The following is a 26592-nucleotide window of genomic DNA, read 5'->3' on the forward strand; positions in this document are numbered from 1 at the left end:
GGTTTTCTCCTAATTTATAGTAGAAATACATGCTCAGTTTAAGGCTTTTGTGAAAATTATCGATATTTAGGACTAAGTGGATTCCTCAAAGCTTGTCTTTTGTGTTTTTAAAATATAACATGTACATTTTTCTTTAAAATTGAGTGTGTCTTATTACACATGATTCTGAAATTTGGAGTTATTTGCAATTATTTTATAATAAGTACAATTAGATCTCTGCATAAAAGGTGGAGGAACATTCTACAGACATTAAAGAGGAGAAAAAAAATGCCAAGATTGAAATTTTAAAGGGTTAAGATAAACACATACAACCAGTTATTATTTTTTTAAAAACAGTAATTACGCTTAAGAAAAAAAATGTTTTAAAGCATTTCATAGAGGACACAAATAAAATATTTGGAAAACTAAGATTTTGTCCCAGAAAATCTTAATTGGTCATCTTCTCTCCCCATTGCATTCTCACCCCACACCAGAATGTTCTTTTGAAACACAGGTTAAAAGGGATGATGGGGCCTCACATCACTGTTCCACATTGCCCTAAACTTTCATTACATTTAAGAGAAAGGCAAGCCACACAACTCTGTTCCCTGATATATTGTTGAGTGGGCCGTCTAAGGTTCTATTTTCCACGTAGGGTCAAGACTGCTGACATGGGATTAATCAGCTACTCCTCCTAAACCATGAATCAGAACAATTGCTTTCAGTTTCATATGGTACAACTGCCTGGAAATAGAAGAGTTGGAAAGTGAGAGAACATACCAGGAATGTAGAAAAGAAAATGTTAGTGGGTAGTTGTAACTCCAACTTGGCTTCCTGTGATTTGGAACAGTAATCAAATTAAAAGGATGAAATATATGTTCAACCAAGTGATTCTGGAACATCTTTCCCACCTTTTGTCTTTTCCCTTCGAGATCTAGTTCTTACCTCAATTGTGACATTTTATAAAAACTTCCCACTTGACTCTCTTTTGGTAGGCACCATTTATGTTCAAGTCCACATTTAAACATGTCTGCTGACCCAGGGTTAAATTCAAGGAAGCCTGTGCAAAATGCGTGCCGCTCTTCTGCATACATATTGCAAAGCCAACACTGTATTTAACCTCTCTGTGAATGTTTGCATTACAGAATTGGAAAATACTAGGTGCAAATGTCTGTGTAAAGGGAAACTGAAATCCTTCACTATTAGAGAGGAGTGTGACAAGCTTATTTTCATACAAGGACACACTTACATTTAAATGGCCTTCCTCCTAAATGAGATTGCTTCTTTTACTAAAAATGATATGAAAATGGACACTTAATGATCACGCTTGGAAAAAATAACTGTCTTTTGCCTTATACATGATATTCAGAGAAAACCAAGAATTATTTTTCTTGGGGATAAAATATCACATGCAAAAGCTTTTTCTATTTGTTAGCATTAGAATTGGATTTTCTCAGGAAAGCAAGTGTTAAGACTATGTAATATAATATACAACCAGGGTACATGGGCAAAAGTGATTAATAATTGTGCCATAAAAATGCACTAATATTTTATTAGAGAATAGAAAAACATAGGGAATTTTTCAAAATAAAAATGTATTCTCAATTATTAAATTTAATATTATTCAATAGCAACATTTGTTAAATTTTGAGATAGAGTTCCCTAGAAAATAGTCCTGCCATGATTAAAAAAGTGAATAGATGTTTTTATGTTGACAGATTTTTTAACGTTAAAAGAATTTGTTATTCAAAATGTTAGGAAAAAATTATATATAAATATAATAATGTGCAAATAGTCATTTATAAATGTAATTATTTCCTGTGTACCCTGAGATCTACTTTTACATAACTGATTGAAGATAAAAACTTATTCTGATGTTTTGTGATGCTACCACAAGTGTTCATAGCATAAAATATAACACAAAGAATATTCAAATTGGTAGTAAATACTGCAAAAATTATGTCTAAGGACCAAATGCATTCACCATATACTCGAATTGTATTTTATCTTAGCCACATACATAGTACATATGGCAATTAGAGGTATGTAATTATTAAAACATACTGCAGAATTAATGCATTAAATGAAATGGAATTATTCCAAACGAAATGTATGTAACATTAAAATTATATATTTTTATTTTAACATGCAATAGTAAATACTCATTTTATACCAAAAAAATTCTATAGTTATTTTAAATGCAATATTTAGTCTATCTGTATTAAAGAAGATAGAATGACATAAGAAAGACGTGAAAGTATCTGTAACCTTGTCATAGGATTTCTTCTTCTCCAAAAGAATTTTCCCTGTAACTCTAAGACGTTACTTGGAAACAAGTGTATAGCTGTTATCATCACCTCTTTAAGGTTAGAACAGTATTCAAAGTATTTTTGTAAATATAAATATTTATTCAATTAAATAGTATGGGGATTGAAATTAAGGCTATATTATCTCTTCAGCGAAAAATACTTTTGTTTGACAGAAAAAAGTACAAAATAATGTGAACATAAATTAGCCCTGCATAAGTAATTACAAGAAGCACTGTTTTTGGAAATAGCTGACTTATTTTTACCTAAATGGCATAAAAGATTGATGCATTTGATAATTGATGAAATATTTGATTATAAAAATAATTGGTTATAGTGTAATTCAAAATGACTATTTAACAGAACTCTTGACAGTGATTTATAAGATGTTTGATAAAATCACTGCCAAGTTTTCAAATTGTACAACGTGGTCTAAATAATTGGTAAAAGGCTATTTAGAATGATTTTAATCTTTCTTCATGTTTTTATTAATATTTGTAATAAAAGTAAAAACGTGATATAAGTATTTCCAAAGAACTCCATAAATGGACCTAGGTTCTCTGTTTTCTCTCTCTCTCTCTCTCTCTCTCTATATATATATATATATTTTTTTTAACATTTCCAGGCTTCCTTCTAATTTGGAGCATTTAATGTTGTTCTTTTTATTTCAAAAGAAAATCCATAGTATCAATATTATTGCCCTAATACTTGAAGGAAAGCATCATATGAAGTGATTTATGTAACAAATGGTATTCTGATCCTTTTTTTGAGAATGAGAATATTCTGCTTATCCAAAATCAAACAACACATGCTATATATATTTTTAAATGATTTGATACAGTTGGTCAGAGATGAAAACACATGCCATGAATCTCAGAGTAAAATCAGGGTAACCAGGTACAAATAAAGATGAACAGGTTTAAGGCTTCGTATTATACCTGAGTACAATTTCTGCCAGACAAAGTCAAACTGCTGCAGAAATACAGAAGTGCTCACAAAGGGTGTGGTGTCAGAGAGGCGGCAGGAGAGAAGGGAAAAGGGGGCCTTGATAACCTTTAGGAAGGCAACCAATCCATTGATGTGACTCCTACCTTTCTGCACAGAATGATCTGCACTGAGAAAGGCTGGACATCCAGAGCAAAGCCACACTCAGCCTCTAGACCCTTCCTACCTTGTCCTCAATTATAGATGACCTTTAGGCAAAGAAGGAAAAAGAAATAATTCTTTACCATTCAATGGAACAAAATTAGTATTTTCGAATTGCTGTGTATACATGCACAACTGGACTGCGGGCCATTTTTACTTGCTGTTTCTTTACCTACATTTTGTCTGCTTTCTGCATACAATTTGGGAAAAGAATTTTTAATTATCACGTATACCTTTAGACAATATAATCAATACTTAATATGCTTTACAAATTCTGTTTTAATCTACATAAAAGAATCAAGAAGCATGTGTGAAAATGATTTATAAAGCAGATTTTTTTCCTGTAAATAATTTAATTGGTGTAAAACCTTGATTTCTTCTAACGAAAATAATATCAAAAGGGTTGTTAATCACAGTAAATCCAAAATATTATTATCTCTACTTGGGAAAAAAATCCCTTAAACTATTTGTTTAGCAAATATATGAATGATACCTTGCAATTAGAAAACTATAGAATATAATTAGAAGAAGAGAGAACTCTGCTGGCCAACTAAGAATCTTTTAAATATGTATCTAAAAAGGACTTTAGTATTATTAAAATCACCTTTAGCTTTATGTACAATTTTTTATTTGTAGCACAAATAAAAAAGCTTTTTAGTTAAATGTTACTCTAAAAATCCACATGAAAGAATCAGAACTACCACCTGAGAATAAATGTATTGTCACACAGGAAGAATTTTTAAATATCAGCACACTACATATAGGTAGTATTTGGTCAATACAATTCCTCTTATAATTTGGAATTTACTCTCAGAGACTCTAAATCACGTAAATTATCTAATCTCTACTAAAATCATTGCTTGAATCTGTTAAGAAAAATATTTTAAAGGTTTTATATCTTTAAAAATCATTTATGTCTTTCTTGCCTTGTACCAGAGAGGTAACACTTTAAAAGTTTTCACAGAATCCCTTTTGTTCAAAGAAAAACATCTTTGTAATTATTTTTTCCATTTTTTAACCCACTGTGTTAAATCTGAAAAAAATAGAAAAACAACGTGTAATAAGAAAACACATCATCTACGATCCTAACAACCATAGGCAACTACTGGAAATATTTTGGAATATTTCCTTCCAGTCTTTTTTTTTCCTAGGATTTTGCTTCTTATATAAATTTAATATAATAAATTCTACCTAACTTAGTATCCCATGCTTTTACTCCGAAGTATGTTATTAGAATTTTCCCACATCATTGCAAGCCCTTTATAAAAAAAAATGTAAAGATTCTATGATAGTCAACCATATGAAAATGTTAGGTAAATCACTTTTAAGGGAATAAGGAAGGACAGTTGTTATTTGAACAATGTTATGGTAGATACTTTTGTGAAGATAATAATGACCCTGGGTTCTTTGTTTTTCTTCCTTTTACTTTTACAGTTTAGAATTTTGTCAGTTATTTAAGACAAAGGGGAAAAATTTTAAACACTGAGTTATAGTGAAAATGTTTACCAGATAAATAGCTCAGCTTAAACAACACATCTTGCCAAAAAGCTTGCAAAGCGCTCCTCAGTTGGGGGCATGTGAGAAGGCCTGTAATAAGAAGAGCTGGGATTTGCTGGAGCCAAAGCTTACAGAAAGAAGAATCTGCAGGTTTAAAAGGTAATGCTATAATCTTATATTTATTCGGAGCAAACCACAGACGTGCGGTGTGACCATCCGCAAATGTCATTTAAAAAGGATACATAGCTATGAATTCCATATTCGTTTCAGATAACCTTGTTGTTTTGTATGCTGAGATGATACTGGTGTGTGTGTGATGTATGTACATTCACCTTAAAATGTTGTAGAGAATCAAAGTCACAGGAACTGCTAAATGAAATAATGAGGAAAATGTGCAATCAGGTGTGTAGACAATGTGTCCATTTTTAAATACTTACGAATGTTGCAGGTACATAAAGATCTTCTTTCCTTGCCCACTTTCTCACTATAAAAAATTCCCCGGAAGAAAGCAATGGCCCATTTGTATCAATGTGGTTTCAGAGATATTTAGGAAACATCTTGCCAAAAAACCAACAAAATCCCATCTTTATTAGATGGTATTTATACATAGGGGCAAATATTTTTTTCTCCTCTTTCACTGATCACTCTAATTGACTGAAATGACTTGATGCTAAAGATACAGTGGAATATCTTAAAATAAATGTAATGATCAATTTAACGATTTGATTGAATTTTTGTTTAACTGAACAGTTATTTTGCTTAATTGACCATCTTAGTTTGGGGGATGTATTGTCTCTGTGTGTGTGTGTGTGTGTGTGTGTTGAGAGAGGGATGATGGGTAGGGAAGCTTCATGCCTAAGGAGAAGTAGAAATGATCACAGATGCAGAAAGTATTTAAAATAACGCATGCAGGCATCTCTGAAGCCTTGATTACAAGTGTCAAATGTTTCTCACATGTTTCAACTATAAAATGATCCTGGCTCCATACTTCAGAAAGCCAAAATATATGGTATTTGAATGTTTAAGATCTAAGTGAGGTATTAATTGTGCTCTTTCTCATTGGAGTTTATTTTCAAAGCAAAGTGCACAGGATATATTTAGAAATATGGTTCGATATATCCATGCTTGCAAAGGGGAAGTAGGTTGATTTAAATGATTTTATAAAAATGAATATGTCCTAAGATGTGCCCTCTCAGTGGTTTTGCTGGTTTATTTTAATATGAAAAAAGTAATCTAATCTCTGCTTGTTAAGAAGATTATGTAATGTATTAATTTATTTAAAATCAGGATACTCTTGATATCATGTGAGTTCCAGACATGCAAAGCAGAGAAAGAATTATCAGCCCAAACACAAAGAAAGGGTTTAAGCTTGAGTATCTGTTTTATTGCAACCCTCATTTTGTAAAGTAACAAAAGGTGTCATTCTTCAGTTAATGAGAAAAGTAATAGTTGCCATTTTTTCCCGGCAAATCATCAAATGGAAGAATGAGGAGCACTAAGGAGAGTGAAAACTAAAGATGTTCCTTCCCGTTTTCTTTGGGGGTGTAAAGACAGATTGTCCTTTTCCCATTTATTTTGTACCAGGAAGTTAAGCTTTTTGTGTGGATAATTTAATTACCTTCTATACCTCATGGATTTAGAACATTTCGAGGAATGTCTCCACTTTCCTTTTCCCCTCCATATCTCACATAGGATGTGTGATAGAAATCTTTGAAACCCTAGTGTTTTCACATGAGGCTAATTCCTTGAAGTTATAATCTTTGTCTTTCTAAGGGCAAGTATGTGTGAATTAAAAATTCATATCTTAGTCTAGTAAAATATATTCGACCCTCTTACAACACTCAGTACATACTTGTTTTCACTTAGTTACTTCCTTCTAAGATACTACAATCAGTTCCACTGGCAGATCCCATTCAAGCACCATATAATTGTTTCCTCATTTGGGGCACCAAAATTATATAAAACATAGAGGCCCGAGTATAAAGCAATAAAAGCGATCTAACAGAAAAACCTCAAACTTACATTTTCAAATAAGTCTTTTGATTTAGAGGCATCACATCAGGAGCCTGTATTTATTCCATTTGTGTGGCCATTCTTCTCTTTAAAATTACATACTTGGTGGGCATCCTGCTTGTAAATCTGCAGTGAGGTCAAATTATTGTGTATTGAGAGGATTTGTAATATCATTCAGTGCCAATACTGGTGGACAGATAGGTGATCTAGCTTGTTTTAGGTCATGAAGCAGAATAAGAAAAGAAAGATTTTAAGAGTCTGGGTGATATAATCAGTGACCAGTCTTCTTGTGTGAGTCATGAACATATTCAGAAGATAGTTCTAAAAGATGAGTTTCAAAACAAGTTATGAACAAAGACAGTAGAATGTATGGCTCCAAGATGGCTCATTTAAAGGACAATACTCATTTGGTTATATGCATATTAATTTGCTACTTTTAAATGTATCTACTCATTACTTTACGGCAACACTTTGCATGACTTTCACTGCATTTGTATCTTGAAAGAGAAAAAAATTATGAGCAGAGAAGTTAGAAACTGGAGTGACAGTATATTCTGTAGCTTGGGTTCCAGCCAGTTAACTATTTTCTCCCAGGACTGCCATTTGTAAAGAGTGAGCTTTTGCACTTCGTCCCACCTCACTGGCTTTTGCGTACAGAGTTCTTTATTTGGTCATGTCTTCCATTAGTCACACGAGAGAGTCAGTCTTATTACCTAGGCATCACAGTTTTAGACCCCGAAAATGGTATTACCCAGTTTGGAATGTTTGGTTTATGGATTAGACTTGCTTTGAATGAATTATCATTCTTCCTCAAACCAAAATAATCCTCAGAGAAAAAAGGTCCTCAGTCTTTGATGGTAGTCTATAATTTGAAGAACATTTCACAGGTTGTGAAAAATAATTCCAAAATTCGCTTTTAGTAATGTTTTGATCAATGCCCACTCACTGGTTTTAGATGACTTTTTGAAGGGTAGAGCCCTGAGTGTCCAGTTCCTGATGTGTGTGTCTAAAACATTTTCACAACATTTTATTTTCAAACACCTATTTATTGCAGAACACACAGTTATGAAATTTTAAATGTAATAACTGTAAATCATATGATTGCTTTGTCTCTATGAATAATCCCTTATTTAGGGTTTAAATTCAATTCAGAATAAAAACTAGATTAAAGGACATACTAAAACTAACTTTAATTGTAAAGTAAAATCATTCTAAGATGTAATCTTTTATTACCTTTTGCCCCTCCCCCCCGTTCCAGGAAAATGGGTTGTTAAAAATATCATTTATTTTGGGGCTCAATTGTTATTTTTGACCATAAAAGTTTAGAATACGAAAGAACTAATGTATTTCACGAAGCCCTGTGGGAGACGAGTAGAAAAAAAAGCACCTCAAACTTAGAAATATTAGGTTTATCTATATATAATTATGAACATTTTATCTACTGACTTAAATTAGTTAAATGTCCATGTATATAGGACGCTGTTTGTCCAGGGAGCCAACAAATCCATTGAGTATTCCCCTGGGCCAATTTCTTTTGCGTAAGTTTGGATATTTTGAAAGGTAAATATGTGGAACATTTTAATCCTTTTTAATTTCCTCTTGCTTTATTTTACTTAGATGGAGAAAACTACAAATTCCATTGGAAGAAAATTGCTGTGAAAAATCTTGTTAATCCATTATTCTACCTCCTAACCATTAAGGCTTAAAAGCCAACTTCAAGAACCACTTCTACTATGTGCGGGGCTCCAGAATTTTCTGCACATCCTGGCAAAGCTTCCCTCCTATCTATCACCCCACACACACACCCTGCCCACCCCACCACTTCAGATTTCCTATAACACCAAACATTATCAGGCAAAGTTCTAAAAACTTTGGATAGGTTATTTTCAGAGCGAGAAGAATTTAGTCTAATTCCATATTCTGTATGTGAGGTAACCATGACCCAGATGTGGAAGAGGTGATTTGCTCAAGGTCACTTAGTTGGTATCTTTAAAGTGTGAAGAACTTTTCCAAACAGTATCTCTTTGGACACATCACCCTACTCCATGGATAGTGGAAAGAGAAATATAATCTCTCTCTTCTTTTGCGTGTATCTCTTTGTATTTAGCTGATCCAATGCTGTTTACTATCTAAAGAGATCTGGAACTCATTCTGGCTTTTTTTTTTCCCCCTGATCATGCAAAGATACATTTTTCTCAAGGGAATAAGAAAGAAGTCAAGACTAAAATAGGTCAAGCTTTGAAACCACCAAACTGGAGCTGATTCGAAACTTTTCCAATGCAGTCAGTGCCCCCTCACTACCAGTGGTGATGGTAGCCAGGAGCAACTTGTCTCGGGAGCCCCCACCAGCACTGCGGCAACGCGGGTGGGGGCTGGGGGGCTGTGACGGGGCAGCGGCTGCCTGCGCAGTAAATCCTTTAAGGAGACCACAGGGCTTTTCAGGATGTTCATTGCGTGCTTCCTTATTTGGAATTCTGCTTATGCTGCTAACATTAGCATAGATTTTCCTTAATGAATGCTTTCCAGCTGAAAGATGGTGAAAGATATACTATGTGAATCTTTTTAATATTAGTTCATTAAATTAAAACAGTTCTGACTTGCAATGAGGCCTTTTCCTTTTGATGTTATGCTCGGGTTTGCAGATAATGTCCATGACAATACATGTGTGTCCTACAAAGATGATTTTTTTAATCACAGTCATTTAGTGTTAGCACTCTTGTATAATAATTCGAGAGCTTTTCTGTCAGGTAACACAAAAGTTATAACATAAAACTGTGGCTATTCTATAATGTGGATCCAGGCAGTTAGTTGAAATCATTTCTTTCCCTAAAACTCGGTCACCAGCTGCCAAAAATATATATACTTTGCTTCTTACCAGCATTAAGTTAAGCTATTTCCCCCATTTGCTTGTAAATTATGGTTGGGGGGAGACTTTCTCAAAATCCCCCTATGCAAAACCAAAGGGAAAACATCACCACATTCTTGATGATCGTATTGACTAAATCACTCCCAAATTAGACGCCTTAGAAATCACATGCTACACAAATAGCAAATATTCAATTCATGCATTGCCTGAAGGCTTTGGACTGCATTACCCTGAATATCCATCACAGAAACAATAGAATAAAATGATTCCGCAAGGTTAGAGAAATCAAACCCACTCAGCCACTTTTCACAAGGAATATTTGGATAACCAAAGCTTGATGCAAATATTTGTTACTAGCCATTATGACAAGCTGGGGACATTCCATGATCTTATTAGTATCTAGTCATTCACAGTTTGCTTCTTCTGTATCAAAACATGCACACAGATAATAGGAATAAATTGTTTATTTCCCATGTTACTAGGCAATTATAAATATTTCAGCAAAAGGGTTATATGGTGCCAAGGTTAGAATCTAATAGAATAATTCAAGATGCAAATGCCATCGTCTAGTAAGCTAATGCCAGTGTTCCCAAATAGTCCTCATTTGATTGGCTTCTAGAGAAAAGACTTAGAATAACGTATGCAGTAGCTTTTAGAAAGCTGCCAGCCTATCACTTATCACTTCCGTGGGATCTCTTTCATTTGTTCTTCCCTGGATAGTATTCATAGGCGATCGTGTTATATACTGCCCATAGCTATTAACAGCTGAGAACTACTTATTTCAATTCTAGAATATTTTAAACACAAAAAGTAAAGAGTTACCAAGCTACAGGTTTATCTCACCACTTCTCTTATATAAGAATTTTAGGAAACTCTGCCTAATTTAGCATGGTAGGCAACTTTTGCTACTATTGTTTTTCATAATTTCTGGAATGGTTTGCAATAGCAAATATGTAAGGATTTATTAACAGGTTAGATAGTCTCTGAAAAATAAAAATATCGTTACAGAATCATGGAAAAAGAAGGGGCTTGAGGACTTACTGAGGCCAACCATCTCACTCTGCAGGTCAAAGACAACGTGCTGGTGAAATAAAACAACTTTTCCTGAACTGAAGTAGATCTTTGGCAGTAGATCCAAGACCAGCACCAAGGCCACACGATACAGTGGTTGATGCAGTGCTTTTTATACCATATTACTTTTTTGCCTTTTTCTTTCCAGAACTAGTGTTTGTGTGTTTGTTTATTTGTTTGCTTTTTCAGGAAGGGTGAATAAGGAGAGGCTATTTAAATGACTACCTACCCCCTTTCACATTCAGCTGTGTCACTCATAATCCCCTATCCCTATGGAAACACTCAGCTCTTCTATGCCCCACAATCATTGCCTTTATCCTCTACCCTTTTCATGACATTTCCTTTGGTGTTCTTTCCATTTTACAGATTATAAAAAGGATTCTTAAAATGCTGTGGTTCTTTTTCGGAGGTTCTGGGATACACAGGAAGGATTTATGATATTTCAAAACAGGAATCTTTCTTCAACTTCTAAGAGGTGGAGCAGACAGAGGACAGGACATCCTTCTCAGCAGTCACTGGGATTTACCTCCAGGATGAAAATCACGGGTAGAGTTTTCCAGAAGGCCTAGGCTATTTTGTGATTAAATTTTAATCAGTGAACTCTTTATCAGTTAAAAATAGTATGTCTTGTGCCCATTCTGCTAGAAGAGTTATAAGAGATGAAGAACAAAACAAACTCTCCTCTTAGGCAACAGTTGAAGGAAAGAAAATAAAATAGAGGACCAGGCCAGTTGTCCTAAATCGTAAATCTAAGAAGCGTGGACAGAAACAAAGAGTATATTTGTGTCACTTTAGTATTCATGTAGCATTAATTAATAACTCACATTAACACTCATATATATTAGTTCAGTTGGTGTGGGTGTGTGTACGTGTGTGTGTGTGTGTGGTGATAGTAGTGAATATCTCATGTTGTATCTTGGATTTACAAAAGTTCAGAGCTGTTCCAAGAAAGAGCACTTTTTATTTCTTTCCAAAATATTATTCCAAAGAGTGAAGGAGGTAAATATGTCACTCGTGTGTAATTGTCAAAATGAAGAAAAATCCATTTAACTGGTGAAGGTTGTTCAGCTCAACACTGGTAGATCCCAGATGGGAATACAAACTTCTGGAACACAGCCTTTAAAGGGATAGCATCCAAAATTTAAAAATATTAATTAAAACAGTTCAGCCTTTGAGATTCACATTGTTTGCATTTTTATATAGTTTGTTTATTAGCATAATAGTTTTTCTGGGCATATCAGTATATATATATATATATATATATGTAAAATATGTTATAAATGCAAACACAATTGTTAATCAACATAATAAGATGCAAGAGCTAAAACTTTATAGAACTTTATTCCACCTCTTAAAAAAAAAAAGAAAAGAGATTCCAGACTAAAGGCACAAATGGTACAAAGTAGGCTACCATGGAGTACTCAGAAACTGAGCCTGAAGCCCGTTGTATTTAACATTTCCCTTTAGAGTGGCAAAAATATTTTAGTAGGGGTGTTTCTTGATTTTTAAAGGCATACAAGGGTTGGGACACCCAATCTTTAATGCGTAATGAAATGGCAATTTTCCAAGAGCTGTAAGACTGCTGCTAATTAGCACATTAATTTATAGAAATGAAATTCTCTTTGCTGTTCCCCAGTGCTCTGCCTGAGAAATGCAACAGGATGAAAGAACATGACAAATCCAAGTGAAATTTACGTGCTTAAAAATAAAAAAAGATACAGAAATAATTCCTTGACCTTATTCCAACTTTTCTGACCCTCCGTCATGGGTGACATTTTTCCACAGAGCCCCTAGATATGAACTTCTCATTCTGTCAGACTTAAATTCTAAAGGCAAGTTTACAAAGAAGAGTACACCCATCTCTTTACTCCTGGAGTTGGACACTCCTGGCTAGAAGGGCCAAGGTCACGACTCAAGGGAATGACTTTCATTTATTCTTGCATTCACTCTTAAGTTTTGTCACATACATTTTCTTAACAAAAATAAAAACTTTTATTTCTGTTTTTTTAAAAATTTTTTTCCTTCATACAAAATCTATTAATTATTTTTAGTTTTAACTAATTTTTATGGTTAACCCAATTAAAAGAATGAATCTTTTCTCAAAGCCAAGTCAATATTTCAAAAGAAATTGCTGGTTGAATAGAAAAGCAAGGCTCTAATTTCCAGGAATGTTATATTCAATTTACATTTTCTTATAACCTTGTTACTCTGAAAATAAATTTAATATAATAAGTACTTTCAGATATGTGTGTATGTACCCACTCTTATTTTTACATAGATACATACATATATACATATATCTGGCTATAACGCCTTTGGAAGGATACAGCCTGCGAAACCATAAGTAGTAACCCTGGTTATAACCCATTACTAAGTGGTAAAATCAATCTTATGAAAAATAGAATAAAACAGAAAATAAGAGAATTCATTTCATGTAGTAAAGATAAGAACTGTTCTGTGAGATGTGTTTATCAGTTATGTGAATGTGTGTCAGTGTGTGTATCATGATGTATTATGTATTTGTTACTGTGAATTATGGTCATAACAGTTGGGAAGATCTTCTAATAAAGCAGCATAAAAGGAGCATAGAGGGCTTCCCTGGTGGCGCAGTGGTTGAGAGTCTGCCTGTCGATGCAGGGGATGCGGGTTCGTGCCCCTGTCCGGGAAGATCCCACATGCCGCGGAGCGGCTGGGCCCGTGAGCCATGGCCGCTGAGCCTGTGCGTCCGGAGCCTGTGCTCCGCAACGGGAGAGGTCCCAACAGGGAGAGGCCCGCGTACAGCAAAAAAAAAAAGGAGCATAGAAAAAAACAGAGTCTACATATGAAATGCACCGCTTAATTCACGTGTTCAATAAATATTTATCACTGGTACGACAGTGAAGAAGACAAAGTTTGTGGAATCATGAAACTTATGTTACAGTGAAAAATCAGAAAATACACCGGTAAACAAAACGTATATGTGATATAATCTTTAGTGATAAGTGCCATAAAGAAAAGAAAAAAGAGAAGAGGCTTAGAGAATGAAACCAAGGGTAGGAAGAGGTTTATTGCAATACAACTGTAAAGGGGAATCACGGAGGTGATGTCTGATCAGGAACCTGAACGGTGTGAGAGCATTTCAACCGAGGGCACAACAAAGCAAAGTCCCCAAGGTAAGAAAAAGATTGGCGTGTATTGAGGAACTGCAAGAAGGACAGTTTGAGTGGACTGGAGTGACTAAAGAGGAGAGTGGTTGAAATGACACAGAGAGAGATGCAGCTGCCGGCTCTGTGGACACTTGTTAGCTTTGCAAAGAACTCTGGATTTCACCCTGAGTATGATGGTGAAGTTGCACGTAGAACTAAGGCAGGATTTCCATTTCTTATAGAGCTCTCTAGGTACTACGTGAAGAATAGACTAATGTGAAAATGGTAGAGAAAAAAGAGAGAGAGAGAGAGACTAGTATGAAGCCTATAGAAGTAGAGAAAAAACAAGATGACGAGAGCTAGGAGGGCAATGATGGAAAAATGAGAAACAGCTTGAGTCGGAATACATTTTGCCCAACAGGACCTGCTGACAGAGTAAGTGATGAATATGAAGGAAAGAGAAGTAACAGCAATGAAGTTTTGATTTTTGATCCTAACAATTCTGTAAATGGTGGTGGTCTCATACTGATATGTAAAAGGCTTGACAAGGAAGAGAGGATTGGGGGTGGGTGATTGGGTAATTAGACACTTGTGCTTTTTCCTCCTCTTAATATATTATCATTATGATAGTATTCAAATAAATACTGATTAAGAAATTGCTAGGATCCAGGCTCTGTGATAAGTGTTGGGAATATAAAGTCAAAATAAAACCACTGTTTATGCAAAGAAAACAAAAACAAAACTAGAAATTTTAGTATGACATAACTTGTACTATCATAAGTATATGAAGAGGATATTTGAGCAGCAGAGAGTAAAGAATTTATATGAGTTTGAGAGATTATCAAGTATCTCCAATAAAGATGAAACTGGAGCTGTGTTTTAAAAGATGAGTTGAAATCAACAAGAATAACAACTCGTAGGAGAGACAGAAGGATGCTGGGGATGTGTAGACGTGTATGGGCAAATGCATAGAGAAATGAGGCACAATTGTTTGGAAAACTAGAAGCTCACAGGATGAAAGGTCTGTGCTGAGTATTGGCAAACGAAGAGCTGAAATGCTGGGCAGGGGCAAGATCGTAAAGAGTTTTGTCTAGAGAGACAGGAGTTTGATTTTTACTGCAATCTATAAAAACGCATAACAGGATTTAAATCAGGGGGAAACAGTGTGATTAGGTAACCTGAAGAGGATGAAGCTAAAGTCAGATAATACAAAAAGAATGCTTTTACATTAATCAAGGATAGAAACGGTGCGATCCTAAAATAAGGCCCTGATAGCAGGGATTGGGAAAAAGGAAATTAAGTTCCCACTCTGTTTAGGAAAATAGACACTGTAAGGTGAGTGATCTATGAGAGAGGTAGATTATATCAATCAGTGGGCGTTGAGAGTGCAAGCAGATTACACTTCAGATCCATTTTATGCCTGGTCAGGAAGTACTTAAAGAGGTCCAATCATAACTACCTAAACAGATCACTTGCCTAGCTCTAGACTTCTCTAACTTAGATTCTTGCTGAGTCCTAGACACTTGACACTTTGGGCTCTTAGGTCCTGATTTCTACTATAATAAGCTGTCTGATCTTCATTTTTCCTTTGACCTGTACACTTCCTGCTGCTCCATCACAAGTAGTGCGTGGTAGAGTCAAGAACAGTGCCAGAGGGCTTCCCTGGTGGCGCAGTGGTTGCGAGTCCACCTGCCGATGCAGGGGACGCGGGTTCGTGCCCCGGTCCGGGAAGATCCCACATGCCGCGGAGCGACTGGGCCCGTGAGCCATGGCCGCTGAGCCTGTGCGTCCGGAGCCTGTGCTCCGCAATGGGAGAGGCCACAGCAGTGAGAGGCCCGCGTACCGCAAAACAAAAAAAACAAAAAAAACCAGTGGTGTAGACCTCACACCTGGTTGCCAGATTAGCCAACCAGCTATTTGACCTTCAACAGATGTCAACCTTTTCAGAATATAAGGGTTTTCATCACAGGGCTATTTGTCACTGTGAGAAATTAGAATCATTCAAAATGCCCAATAATATGTGCCCAATAATTTATTTAAATAAATTTTTTTAAATCTTAAAATATAATGCTGCATTAAAAGTCATATTTTAGAAGATTTAATAATACAGAAAATGTGCATGACATAGTCTTACATAAATACAAAGTATATTTTGCTTTAAACTATGAAAAAATAGATATATATTATAGACAAAAAACTTTGAAAAGATATTTAACAAAATATTAATGCTTATATCTATGAAAAGTGACTATGGATAATTTTTATTTTCCTCCTTGTAATTTTTCTGTATTTTTTATATTTTTTCTAATGAAAAATAGGTTAACTTTATAATCACCAGAAAAGTCATTAAAATAATCTATGGTTTTCTCATCCCAAAGAACAATTTCAAATACAGTGTAGATCTGATTAGGGCATATTCAGCAGCAAGCCCCAGAAAACTCAACTAGAAGTGCCTTAGACTTCCACTCCCACTCAGGATAAAGACAGTTGCAGGATAACGCTGCTTCCATTCTAACAATGAGAATATCGCAGATAACCTATACAACCATAACTTTGGTTTTTTGTTTGTTTGTTTGTTTTTAATCAGACCTCAGGATGCAAAGAAATGTAAATAACTGATATCTAGAAAGTGGCAAGCTCTTCCTAGGAGAAAAGAGATCCAGAACCACTTTAATACTTGGAGAAGCAGTGAGAGTAGAAGGACAGGGGTAAAGAAAAATCACTAAAATTTTTAAGGCCAGTATGGACAGGCATGACAGTTTAGAATTCAATGGGCAGTAGCCGCATACGGAATCTGCACCCACCCACCAACTCTTTCACTTAGGCTCTCCTTGAACACTCACATAGAAGGCTGAGTGGAGACAAGGGCCTGATGAAACATTGAGGGCAAGGTAGACTATCCCGTCCCCCAGAGAGTATGAATTGGTGGCTGCCTAAGGCTTGGGGAGGGCAGGAGAGCTGCGAGAGACCACCTTCTGATGACCAAGCAGGAAGGGCCAGCCAAACCTGGGGGCAGCACCAGAGAACTGAGAACCACCCCTCATGGGCACTCCAGGCCTTCACCAAAACTACCGCTTCAGCCCTCCGAAACAGGGTACATGCAAGCAGGGTAGAAAAAAGTGTCTTAAGGCACAGAAAGCTGGGGTCAACACTGGAGAGGAGAGAACACACCACAACCCAACCAACTGGCAGCATGCTGTGAACGTGATGAGACCTCCCATGGCTTGAAAGCTGGTGGTGGGCTACAAAGCACAAGAGGTGCCTAGAGTCTCCTGGGTGCTTAGATCTCCAGCTGTAATGAAGGGAATGTCTTGATGCTGATCTCAAATCATTTGAGGTCAGTGGTCAATTGACTCAAACTAAAACGACAACAGTCTCAGTTCATCTATAAATTAGATTGACTCAGCCCCCCGATTCTACTGACCTAAGAGAAAAATAAGCCTGCTTTCTTCTGAGCTTTACTATTATTTACTTCAGTCTCTACTATCCTTTTAGACACAATTCCTTGCATACAATTTTAAAAATTATGACACATATTAAGAAGCAAAGAAATATGACCAGTCAGTAGAAGCAGAAATGGAATAAATACTGGAATTCTCAGACAAGGACTTTAAAATAATTATGACAACTGTGTTAAATGAAAGTGGAAAAACTGGACAATAAGTAAACAGGGAGGAAATTTCATCAGAGTCCTGGAAATCATTTTTAAAAAGAGTCAACTGGAGATAGTAGAAATGAAAATTATGATATCAGAAATGAAGGATTCATTTGATGTGTTTTCCAGTAAATTAAACACAGAATAGAATCAGTGAATTAAAGACAAGTAAATGGAAAAAATCTAAGCTGAAGCAAAAACAGAAAAAAAGAGGACAAAGCATCTGAAATCTGTGGGACGATAGCAAACAAAGTAATATATGAATAATTGGAGTCACAGAAAAAGAGAAGAAAGAAAATGGGCTAAAAAGAATATTTGAAAAGATAATGTCCAAGAATTTGCTGAAGTTGGTAAAATAGGTCCACCATAACCCACAACAAATCCATCCACCTATAAACCCCAAGTACACTAAATACCAAGAAAATCACGCCCAGGTACATTGTAATGAAACTGCTGAAAGACAACCATTTTTTAAAAAGCAACATATAGAGGAAAGAAAATGTATTGATATTATCACGTATCCTAAGATGTCTGGAGATGGAACAGTTCTAGAAATGACTAGCTCAGCATCTCACCCAAGACAAGAAAGATTCTTTCCATCTCTCCTTTTTGCCTTATTTAACAAATAGTCTGCTCATCCTTTGAGGATGCAAACAGTCCTGCATCCTCGAAGATGTTTACGAGAGCACCAGGAAGCACATCATTGCACATGTCCAAACACCAGAAGAGAGGAAGGGTCTTTTTCTTATTTCCCTTCTTAAGAGTAATAAAACCTTCCTAGGAACTTCTTGGAAGATTGGCTCCTCCTGCTAAAACTGTACCTCATGCTCGTTCCTAAACTAATCACCAGCACAAAAGAAATAACTGATTGGCATAGATTAGTTAACATACACTCTTAAAGCATCTCCTCAAGTGCGTGGCCCTTAACACCTTTGCCAAATCCAGACTTCTTTTAGCAAAGAAGCAAAATATACACATTACTACATATCAAATATATAACCAATAAAGACCTAGTGTATAGCACAGGGAACTACACTCAGTATCTTGTATTAACCTATAACGGAAGACAATGAAAAAAAGGAATATATATACATATATATATATTATTGAATCACTTTGCTGTACACCTGAAACTAACACAACATAGTAACTCAAATATATTTCAATAAAAATTTTTAAAAAGAAGTAAAGGTAGAGTATGTTGTTGGATAGAAAACCAGAAGTATTTGGCGTTCATTAAAATGAAAATTTACAGATGCAGTAGGACAACTTTTCATACTTTAACAGAGAAAGGATGAACATAATCTTACAATTGTATTACTAATTATTTCACTACATCTTTGAGTAGTTCATATCACTATCTGATTATTCTTATATTCTTACATTTTATTCTATAATCTCTACTGGGTGTGGGAGATACTGAAAAGGCATTGTTTGTGTTCTCAGAGTTTGCTTTGTAGTTTGGGAAGACAGACCAAAAACAAGTAAGTACCATTGGAAGACATGAGAGCAGAGCATGGATCTGATTTCAGCTCCTTCTCTTACTAACTAAATTACCTTCAACAAGGATCTGTGTCAGTGAAAGGAACTAATATGTATCATATTTATATAACTGTGGTGAATTTTAAATAGATAATCCATGCAGTGATTAGCAACAGTGTTCAATAAATATTAACTTTCATTACTATTGTTTCTTAATGTGTTTACAGAGTTTAGTAAGTGCGCACAAAAAAAAAAAAAACAACGGTTGAGAAAGTTAACATTAAAATGGTAAAGCTTGATTCTATCTGGATACAAGAGCTGTTTACCTATCCTAGAAAGGATGGAGATAGTAATGAAAGGCATTTCTGGAAGAATGACCAGGATGGGAAAAGTTATAGAAGCATGAAAAATTAAGGGGTAGAGGCCCTAGAAAAGCAAATAAACCCAAGTGTAGGCTTTAAGAGTGGAGTTTAGGGCTGAGAGATGAAGATGTGAAAGAACACCGTTAAGTGTTAGACTCTATTCTCTAGGTGATAGGGAATCATTAAAGGTTTTTTTTTAAAAAAAGCTTATAATTACAGATGCCATTTCCAAAGATCATTACAATGACAGTGAGTTCAGATGGACAGCAGCAGAGAGAGACCAGCGAGATACAGTGTCTGTGCCAGAGAGACCCCATGACACAGAAGACGTGCAATAATCCACCTGAGAAATCAGGAAGCCTAAACTAAAGCCATTAGAAAAGAATGGAAAACAGGGAGCCAGTAGGAGACGTATTTTGGAAAAGCTTAATTTTTAGGAGAAAGATCAGCTTGAACACTATAAAGTTTGAAATTTATGAGAAAAAAATGTAAAGTTTATGGAATGACTTTCATTTACAGACAGTAATATAAAAGTACTATTAAATAAAGTGTTGTGTATATATTCTGCAAAATGTTTCGATTATTAGAATAAATATCTGAACAATTATTATTTGTAGCCAGTAGGTGCTATTAAGCTACTTAAAACCAGCCTGAATGTTTAAGTAAGATAAATATTTCTTTCTAGAGGAACAGAACAATTTACTTTATTAACTTAATTAAGAAGTCTTTTTTTTTTTTTTTTTTTTTGTGGTACGCGGGCCTCTCACTGTTTTGGCCTCTCCCGTCGCGGAGCACAGGCTCCGGACGCACAGGCTCAGCGGCCATGGCTCACGGGCCCAGCCGCTCAGCGGCATGTGCAATCCTCCTGGACCGGGGCACGAACCGGTGTTCCCTGCATTGGCAGGCGGACTCTCAACCACTGCGCCACCAGGGAAGCCCCCCCTACCCTTTTTATTTTAAGACACGTGTCATGTTAAAGCTCAATCCGTTTCTGGTTAAACTGTTATTATAAATTAGCATATTGTGAAGTAATAAGATTTAAAAATATCTAGTCAATCTCTATTGCTTAAATTTAAATTTCTCTCATTTCTTTTTGGAGATAAAATAAAACTGCTTTAACCTTACATTTAGGATATGGTTCTAATGAAAAGCACACATAAGTGTCCTGGATTCACCGCTTAAATTTTAAGTAAATTAACATTTCCTCTTGGACAATTCTCTTCTCCCATTAATCCTAGTGTTTTGACAATACCCTGAATCCCTTTGTCAAGTCTTTTCCAATCATTTTAGTGCAGTCTTCAGTGTTATTCATTAATCCTCATTCCATATGAAGCAAAGCAGTCCTAGGCTTTATTCCCATTTCACAGATTATTTATTTATTTGGGCAAAATTCTCTAACACATAAGGCCATTCAACAGTAATTTTTATGCAAAACTTATTACATGTATTCTTGGCTGTCAATCATAAAAATGGAAAACTTTTCTGCGTTCTATGCTTTTCTGCAACTCAGTTAAAAACACTTGAGGCTATAACCTGAAATGCTGTACATTGTTGGTGATTTAGTTACATTTATCAAGTACTGAGCAATCCCATACTATAGTTTTTTAATATTGTAATAGTCCAATCTCTTTATTAAAGTATTATATTCTAGGATCATTTTGGCTTTAAGAGTCTAAGGAGTATAAAAGACAGTGTGGACCAGTTAGAAAGATATTTAGACCAGTAGCAGGGCTTCAGTCTTGGTTCTGCCACTGCTGCACTTCTATGGACAGTTCTTGGAGAGCTTTCTGCATCCATGTGCACATCCCTAAACTGGAGAACACAGTCCCTGGATCTACTTTATTCAAAGGATGCTGTGTGAATGAATGCAACAATTTGTCTGCAGATAATGAATGAAAGAAAAATGATTCTTATTTTATAACCACGATGCGGAGGACCTCCTGTAGATCCTCTACTGGCTTTCATAATAAACAAAGAGTAATTTCTGAATCTCTATTTTTCACAATACCTTATAATACTAATTCCTTTGATTCACTGCTTCCTGATCCTTGTAAAATGCTTGGATTAGCTGGTTTCTGATCTCTGCAAAATGCTCTAGGTAGCCACAGAATTTCTTTCAGCTGCTACAATTTCCTCTTTATTTTGTGTTCATATACAGCAAAGCTAATGCTATCCATTAGAGGTGAAGTAACTAAATGTGTCTGCTAGATACTTGGATCTAAGGTACAAATAAACTACACCTTACTTCCCTCTGACAATTGCAATCATTTAGAATGCCTCCTCTACTCTCACCAGAAAGGCCACTATTCAAAAACAGCTATATAAAATATGAAAATAAATTATTTGAAGGTGGGCTTCTCTGTGCTAAATTAAACACCATTATAACAACCAAATTAAAATAAGAGCACACAACAAGATGAATATATATATATTTATTTACATAGTTTCCAAATAGTGAATTAACTTTGGAACTTTGGTAAGAGCTCTTAGACATTTCAAGATTCTGATATTTACATTCTAATCTGAAGTTCAAGCTGGGCTTATACCCTTGGTACTTTAGAGCTACTGCCAGGGCTGTAATAGAAGCCTGGTGTCTGCATGCAAGAACTTACTTTAAAAGCTTGAGACTCTCGTTATTACCCAGGCTACAAACCCATACATATCTTTATTTGAAAGACATTAACAATGTATTAATTTACAGTCTGCTTTTCTTTCATCTGTGAATACTGCATCTTCCATCATTCAGGCTGGACCCCAGGAGCCTGGCACATTATTTATACCAGAGTGTAAATGCCCATTTGGCCAAAGCAGAGCTGCCCTTGGAATCCACATCTCTGGCCCTAGTTGTGTTTATCCTTAGTATCTGGTTTCAGTTATCTTTTTGTTCCATTTTGGACTGTGATCTATTTGTTTCATTGGCTAAGCTCCCCATTATAGACTGTTGAACAGGCCAGGGCGAGGTGACACAATGTGGCCAGGCTCAGCCTCATTCCTCGCCCCATGGCACTTAATTACTACACTTTGTTTGCCAACTATTTCTTGGCATCTAATTTAATTTGGGGACTTGCCTAAGCATTTAATTGAACATGGAGAACTCCTTTCAAATATTTATATCCACTTCCTCTTTCTCCTCCTGCCCCATCATCAATTCTACACCACATTTTAGATCAGATCCACTTTCATTTTTTCTAAAATACCTGCCATTCCTCTTTTCCTGTTAGGAATATTGCCTCACACCTTGGATCGTAATAAGATTTTGCTTTTTAAAATACAGTTTGCCCTCCTTTTCTTCTAAACCTCTTCTTGCCTCATTATAGCAGAAGGATTTTATACTTTGTCCACACAGTTTTTATCTAACTTGTATCTCACCCCTCTGATAATTTTCTTGTGTAAAAATAGGCAGCATGAAGGAAGTTACGATGGAGTCCTTATACTTGAAGCCACATGAACTTCTAATTCTCGTCTCTGACTGCAACTCCACCCACTTAGTTCTTTTATTCTCTAAATCTCTCTAATATTTAACATACTCTTGAATTTCATCAATATCTGCAATTTCGTGACTACTCTTACTTCTCTTCTCAGTTGATCTGTGTTCTCCAGGCTTTATGCCCTGCAGCCAGCCTCAGCCTCATATGTCATCATTTTGCCTAACTTTTTGTTGGTGCCTTCAAGCCCATATGAGTCAGTCCTGTTACTGCCACCATTTAAATCTCAGTGCTGGAACAACCCAGTCATATCCCTTCTTCACGCTGATACAACTATACACAGTGCTGTACGGGAAAATACAAATCAATACCTCAATATATATATGGTTTCCAACCCCCTTTGGAATTGCTATGCTGTTCATCTGTATTTTTCTTCACCCTTCATCGTTTTACCTCTCTCACTGTTCCCACCTACCTTTTGCAGACATTGTTCAAACTCCCTAAACCACAGAACCAATACTTCCAATTATACTTTGAGCTGGAGATTTTCCCTACTAACCTCCAAATCCTTATGTTTGCCATTCATAAATAATGGTTTTATTCACAACACCTGTAGCATTTTAAAAAGTGTGGTACCAGTGCAAACTTTAGCAAACCAAATAAATATAACAGACAATCTAGAAATAAATTAAATAATATGTGATAAGAAAATATTCAAATTAGTGGGAAAATAGATTATTTAATAATAATATTAGAACAACTGGTTAGCCATTTTGGAAAAAATAAAATGGTATCTCTACCTCATTTCTTATATCTAACAACAATAACAAGAATATAAATGGTAATAATTCTTTTTGCATCAATGAAATTATGAATTTTTATCATGGAAAGCAATGCTTAAAATATCTATAAACTGGCTTTGGGGGAAGCCTTTCTAACCATGCCATAAGAACTAGAAACAATAAAAGAATAAGTGGTCAAATGTTATTACATCAAAATTCTGTTTTGCGCAACCCATTCAAAAAGTGGGCAGAAGACCTAAGTAGACATTTCTCCAAAGAAGACAAACAGCTGGCCAACAGGCACATGAAAGGTGCTCATTATTGCAAATTATTAGAGAAATGCAAATCAAAACTACAATGAGGTATCACCTCACACCAGTCAGAATGGCCATCATTCAAAAGTCTACAAATAATAAATGCTGGAGATGGTGCAGAGAAAAGGGAACACTCCTACACTGTAAGTGGGAATGCAAATTTTTGCAGTCACTATGGAAAACAGTATGGAGGTTCCTTAAAACCTAAAAGTAGAGTTACCATACGACCTAGAAATCCCACTTGTGGGCATGTATCTAGGAAAGACAAAAACTCTAATTTAAAAAGACACATGCATCCCAGTGTTCATTGCAGCACTATTTACAATACCCAGGTCATGGAAGCAACCTAAATGTCCATCGACAGACAAATGGGTAAAGAAGATTTGGTACATATATACAATGTAATCTTACTCAGCTATGAAAAGGAATGAAATTGGGTCATTTGTAGAGACATGGATGGGCCTAGAGACTGTCATACAGAGTGAAGTAAGTCAGAAAGAGAAAAACAAATATCGTATATTAATGCATATATGTGGAATCTAGATAAATAGTACAGATGAACCAGTTTGCAAGGCAGAAATAGGGACACATGTAGAGAACAAACATATGGACACCAAGGGGGGGAAGGGGTGGTGGTGAGATGAATTGGAAGATTGGGATTGACATATATACACTAATATGTATAAAATAGATAACTAATAAGAACCTGCTGTATAGCACAGGGAACTCCACTTTGCTGTACAGTAGAAACTAACACAGCATTGTAAAACAACTATACCCCAATAAAAAAATTAATTTAAAGGAAAAAGATAAACATATACTTACAAGCAGAAAAAAAATTTTTTTAAGTGAGAAAAAAAAAAGACATGGAAGCAACCAAAGTGTCCATCAACAGATGAATGAATAAAGAAGACATGGTATATATACACAATGGAATATTATTCAACCATAAAAAAGAATGAAATATTGCCATTTGCAGCAACATGTATGGACCTAGAGATTATCCTACTAAGTGAAGTAAGTCAGACAGAGAAAAACAAATATTATACAATATCAGTTACATGTGGAATCTAAAAAATAATAAAAATGAACTTATTTACAAAACAGAAACAGATTCACAAATATAGAAAACAAAACTATGGTTACCAAAGGGAAAGGGGTGGGGGAGGGATAATTAGGCGTATGGGATTAACAGATACTTACCACTATATATACGTAGGTAAACAACAAGTATTTACTCTATAGCACAGGGAACTATATTCAATATTTTGTAATAAGCTATAATGAAAAGACTCTGAAAAAGAATATATATATATATGCATCCGAATCACTTTGCTGTACACCTGAAACTAACACAATACTATAAATAACTTATACTTCAATAAAAAATTTTCGTTTTGCAAAATAAGACAAACAAAAAACCAAGCAAACCAAAAACCAAGATGATACAATGATATCACCGAAGCATTATTTATAATAATGAAAGATTAAAAACAGTTGCATTTTATCAAAAGGACTATAATTCATTCAATGTAATTAAATTACAGTATATACCTATTATAAAATGCTATACTAAAATTAAAACTGAAGTTGTAATACATAATGTAGTATACAATACCATGGAAAGATAGCCACAACACACTATTGTCAGTGAATTGAAGGAAAGGTACAGTGTGGTATTATGTTGGATTAGTGTATGTATGTGTGCATGTATACATGTGCATGGAGAGTGTGTGTAATTCATGTGACTTTCTATAATTGACTTTCTATAATAGGAAGGTTGTAAGAACCTAGATCATGGAGTTAATATATCTCGCCCTCTACTATTAACATATTTTATGTGACAGGCACTGCTCTGGGCAATTAAAAATATGACTTTCCCCATTTTATAGACTGGAAATTGTCTTAGAGAGTGTGAGCAACTTTCCCTGAATAAGTCAGTAGGACAGTGATGAAGTCAGTACCTTACTCTTAGCCTAGTGTCTGATCCACCACATGAGAGCTGATCCTAAAGAGAAGATAATTAGTTCAATCCGACCAGCTATTTTCTATCTCTACTAAGACAAAGAAGGGAAATAATTGAAATTAATGTAGTGTAGATATTATAAAGAATCTTCTTTTCGTTCTCTTTCTTTTTTTTTTAACCATAAAGAAAATCTGATAGTGAAGTATGGGGATAGGGATCAAATGAAGTCCCTCCACTTATTTACTTGCAGTGTTGCCTAGAAGGTAGCACAGCTAGTGTGCTTCCCAAGGATGACATCTGTTGCTTTAATATAGATGCACAAGATGGATGAGCGAAGCCTAAGGTACATGACTCAGGTACCATCTACCTCGGCTGTTTGAGAGCAGCTATTGAAAAAGGTCTTTTCTTCTCCAGCTTGTGATTTAATCTCACCTCAGCCCCCTGACCCCAAAGATAAGCTTGATTCACACAAGGGATCTAGGTAGGGTTAGGAGGGAGGGGGATGCAGGGGAGATGGAGATACTTGCTGCTTGTTTCCAAAGTGGAGAGGAAAAGCGGGATCACTGATCAGTCTTTATCCAGATGACTCTTCACACTTAAGAA

The sequence above is a fragment of the Neophocaena asiaeorientalis genome, unplaced genomic scaffold (assembly GCF_003031525.2).
Source record: "Neophocaena asiaeorientalis asiaeorientalis breed wild unplaced genomic scaffold, Neophocaena_asiaeorientalis_V1.1 scaffold226, whole genome shotgun sequence".
Lineage (NCBI taxonomy): Eukaryota > Metazoa > Chordata > Mammalia > Artiodactyla > Phocoenidae > Neophocaena > Neophocaena asiaeorientalis.